This window comes from Henckelia pumila, chromosome 3, assembly GCF_033568475.1.
Source record: "Henckelia pumila isolate YLH828 chromosome 3, ASM3356847v2, whole genome shotgun sequence".
Lineage (NCBI taxonomy): Eukaryota > Viridiplantae > Streptophyta > Magnoliopsida > Lamiales > Gesneriaceae > Henckelia > Henckelia pumila.
This window is the reverse complement of record NC_133122.1, coordinates 73,203,558-73,208,627: the sequence shown is the minus strand read 5'-3', so window position 1 is coordinate 73,208,627 and position 5,070 is coordinate 73,203,558. Positions and strand designations below refer to the sequence as shown.

The 5,070-nt window shown below is 38.1% G+C and overlaps 1 pseudogene; it reads left to right on the top strand.

Annotated features, from left to right (window-relative positions):
• The first annotated feature begins 434 nt into the window (after window positions 1-434).
• Window positions 435-5,070, top strand: LOC140887314 (uncharacterized; annotated as a pseudogene).

The following is a 5,070-nucleotide window of genomic DNA, read 5'->3' as shown; positions in this document are numbered from 1 at the left end:
TTTGCTTCTATCTGATGCAAAATGTGATATATTTTTTAAGATCTGCGTTTTATTGTGTTTACACTGAAAAACACAACATACACTCCCTTTGCTTTATAAATCTATGTAATGATCGAGTCCACAAACTCTATATGTTTGCCGTCAATCTGCCCATAAAGTTATTCCACAATTGTCTGCCTTCGAGCCAAAATCAAACTAAAATGTAATAAGATTTTAAGAACGTGTTTTTAAAAACATAAAAGTTTTTTTAAAACCATTTATGTTATGTGTTATATGGATATTTAAAAATTATAAATACAGCTAAAAAATTCTATTTTATTAGGATATTAAACCATAGACGATTATTTTTTCAACTTTTATATAAATTTTTTTTTTTATTTAATCTCATTTTCCTAGTTTTGTTTTTAACATTTTATTTCCTAGGTTTGCACGACTATATTACTGGCGGTGTATGTATGTATATATATACGACTATTTTTACTCCACTTCTGTGTGGCGATGCGTCGAACACTTTACCGGCGTTGTGAACCGACCATCCTGACCACCAGTAGCCGTCCAGCACAACCACTACAACCCCGTAATCTCTGCTGTTTGTTCCTTCAAGAAGAGTAAGAATAAATTCTTTGTTTGTGGTCGCTTTTTATGTTGTGTTTCTTGTATTAGTTTCGTTTCCCATTGTAGGTCTTCAAGGCTTTTTTATGTTAAGAGATTGGTGGTTGTTCAGACATGGAGTTAATCTTGGAAGTTAAGTTGTAACTTGTGAGTTTAGCGCTTGATTCATGGTGGGTTTCCGATTAACACTTCATCTTAACTAGCCAGCGTGAGCTGCAAGGATTTCCTCATCTGATCATATTGTATTTGGGAAGCACGTATGCTGTTCTGAATCTTGCTGTTAGTCAGTTTATTGAATTTGTTTGAAAGTTGATTATTTCCTTTTGATTTTGATGCCCTTTGTCTTTGTACATTTCTGCCTGGATTTGAATGTAAACATTTACACATCTTAAACGAAGGCTGTAAATTGTATAAGTTGACTCGATTTGTTCTTTTTCTCTCTACTGAATTTCGGTATGTGTTTGAGATCATTTTGATTGATATCTTCAACTTGTGAGATTAACTGGAAAAGGAATCTGCAGGGTACTGCTCAACTGCTGAAGAATGAGGGCCCTTACAATAAATAGAGGTAAATTCTTGCAAAATTTTATCTTTTCCATTCCGTTTTGTGGCAATCACGTTTATTTTTTTGTGCTCTTTCTTTGTTTTTTGTTCTATAATTCTGTTACTCTTCCATGCCCCACCTGACCCCATTTTCATATCGAGTGTTGTGAGATAGTTCCATGTTGAATATTAATATTGGAGCCACTGGCTGACTTTGTTGAATCTCATATAGCCTTCAACTGTGTTTTATTTATGTATGTGTTGACGCAGGGCTAAAAAAATCAGCTTTACATGAGATGTTTCTTCCTCTGTGGCGTTTGTGATAGATTTCCATTTTCAAGTGATGGATCATCTTATGAGGGAAAAAGCTCTGTTTCTTTGTTTGATAAGGAAAGTGAAAGGTCCGCCAACGAGCAAAAGTATAGTTTTTCTCCTATGAATGTCGTGGAAGGTCAAATCATTAGAAAACATGAAGCTGTTAGACAATTGGTTGAGAAGGTGTGTGGAATTCTAGAAAGCGGTTCCTGGGGACCTTCCCTGGAGAAAGTTTTATCATCTTGTGATGATAAACCCCAAGTGGATGTGGTGATTGGAGTGTTGAGGAGAATGAAGGATGTTGAGTTAGCTGTTAATTATTTTTCGGTGGGTCGAGAGAATGACCAATCAAGTGAATTGTCCTGAAGCATATTATTCACTTGTCATGGTAATGGCTAGATGTAAGAAATTTGATAGGTTTGAACACATTTTGGAGGAGATGAGCCTCACTGGATTTGGTCCATCGTATGAAACATGTGTGGAGTTAGTTTCCAGCTGTGTGAAAGCGCATAAATTGAAGGAGGCATACAATCTTATCCAATCTATGAGGAAATTTAAATTCCGCCCAGCATTTTCTGCTTACACAACTCTTATAGGTGCTTTGGCTGCGGGTCATAAGCCTGATTACCCAGATCTCATGCTTGTGCTCTTTCATCAGATGCAAGAATTAGGATACGAAGTTAGTGTGCATTTGTTTACAACTTTGGTTCGTGTATTTGCTCGGGATTGCCGGGTTGATTCTGCTCTTTCTTTATTGGATGAGATGAAGAGCAATTCATTTGATGCAGACATTGTTCTCTACAATGTGTGCATAGACTGTTTTGGCAAGGTTGGCAAGGTGGATATGGCGTGGAAGTTCTTTCATGAGATGAAGTTTCACGGTCTCACACCCGATGATGTATCATATACCAGCATGATAGGAGTTCTCTGCAAGGCTAATAAATTGGATGAAGCAGTTGAGTTGTTTGAGCAGATGGAACTGAACAGGAAAGTTCCTTGTGCATATGCTTATAACACCATGATAATGGGCTATGGGTCTGCTGGGAGATTTGATGAAGCATTTGGTTTGCTGGAGAGGCAAAGACTAAAGGGGTCGATTCCAAGTGTGATTGCATACAACAGTCTTCTTACTTGCCTTGGGAAGAAGGGAAAAGTAGACAAGGCCTTAGAAATTTTTAATGACATGAAGAAAGATGCCATGCCCAATCTCTCTACCTACAATATTCTTGTAGACATGCTTTGCAGGGCCGGAAAAGTGGACAAAGCTTTAGACATTCAAAATGAGATCAAGGGTACAGGCTTGGTTCCGAACATAATGACTGTCAACATCATGATTGACAGGTTGTGTAAGGCTAATAAACTTGATGAGGCTTGCTCGATATTTGAAGGCATGGATCATAAAGTTTGTACCCCAAATAAAGTCACATTTTGTTCATTGATAGATGGCTTGGGAAAGTCTGGCAGAGTAGGTGATGCCTATAGATTGTATGAGCGGATGTTAGATTCTGATCAGATGCCAGATGCAATTGTATATACATCCCTAATTCGAAACTTTTTTAAGTCTGGAAGAAAAGAAGACGGACACAAAATTTACAAGGAAATGGTTCGGAGAGGCGTTTCTCCAGATCTTACACTGCTTAATAACTACATGGATTGTGTTTTCAAAGCTGGGGAAACTGAAAAGGGCAGGGCTCTATTCGAGGAGATTAAAGTTCAGTTTACACCTGATGCACGTAGTTATTCAATTCTAATTCACAGTCTCATAAAGGCGGGCTTTGCTCGTGAGACGTATGAACTATTTTACTCAATGAAGGAAAAAGGATGTGTGCTAGATACATTCGCTTACAACACTATTATCGATGGATTTTGCAAATCAGGTAAGGTGAATAAAGCTTACCAGCTTTTGGAAGAAATGAAAGCTAAAGGGCACCAACCAACTGTAGTTACTTATGGTTGTGTCATTGATGGGCTTGCTAAGATTGACCGGCTAGATGAAGCCTACATGCTCTTCGAAGAAGCAAAATCAATAGGCGTTGAGTTAAATGTAGTTGTGTACAGTAGTCTTGTAGATGGGGTTTGGAAAGGTGGGTAGAATTGACGAAGCATATCTCATAATAGAAGAAATGATGCAAGGAGATTTAATGCCAAATGTGCAAACATGGAATTGCTTGCTTGATGCTCTTGTCAAGGCAGAGGAAATAGATGAAGCTCTTGTTTGCTGGAACTCGATGAAAGACTTGAATGCAACACCTAATATTGTAACCTATAGCATCCTTATAAATGGTCTCTGTAAGGTTCGAAAATTCAACAAGGCTTTTGTCTTTTGGCAGGAGATGCAGAAACAAGGGTTGAAACCCAATGTAATCACCTATGTCACCATGATATCCGGGCTTGCCAAGGCTGGGAATATTATGGAAGCTGACAAACTCTTTGAAAGGTTCAAAGCAAATGGAGGCGTACCTGATTCTGCCTGCTATAATACAATGATAGAAGGGTTAAGTGTATCAAATAGGGCAACGGAAGCATATAATCTATTTGAAGAAACTAGGCTGAAGGGTTGTAAAATTTATACCAAAACTTGTGTAATTCTTTTGGATGCATTGCATAAAGCTGAATGTCTTGAGCAGGCGGCAATTGTGGGTGCTGTGTTGCGAGAAACAGCCAAGTCGCAGCATGCTTCCAGATCCTTGTAACACTACGATTGCACTTGATATTGGTGAGTGAAATTGATTTTGTTTCTGGGTCATGTTTTGCCGTTGCCAGTATAAGTTATTTCAGTTGGAACCAGCGATCATATATATTCAAAAATATATGCCACCGATCAACATAGAGGGTCATGGCGACTGTGGCTTTGCAGGTAGGATTTTCGCTTTGGAAATTATTTATTCGTTACTGCTGCAACTTCATATTTCAATTCTAAAAAACAGGAGACTAGATAACTGCTATTCGTCTGGAAATGAAATAAGTTGGTCATCATGACCTTCATAATTCAAGGCTAAAGCTTGATTTTCTATATACTGCTAGCCTGCTACTGCTATTTCAAGTACATTCTTGAAGCTCTCTTCCGCATTGAAATGTATCCATGAACATCGAACAAATGAATCAAGCATCCTTTTTATTTAGCTATATTCTTACTTTTATTTACTCGTGATTTGCATTTTCACTTCAGATTGGTTGGTAACATTTGTCAATCTGTTCTGGTTGTCCAGATTCTTGCACGTGGCTGCCTTCCGGCCTCACCATGTTTTCTTTGCTATGTTGGTCTGAAGGCCAATAACCGAACAGAATCGGTGTAGGATGTGCAGCCAAAGTTTTGCGATAGAACCTGGTATTAGCAAGAGAGGCTCCGGGGATCGATTAGGCTTTTTCCTTGATCAATTTTGTACATGATGTGCCAAGATTAAACATGAAAGTTGCATCCATAGATAATCAAATGTGTGGATGCAACATTGTTTGGTCGTTAATATTTTTGAAAATAAATATGGAAGGATCAAATGGGGCCTCGCATTTGAAATGCGGTTTCTTGATCCTGTTGTAACCATTGAATCTCTGTCTGTATACTTTGTATGGATCTCAAGCATTTGTGTACTAAATTTCATT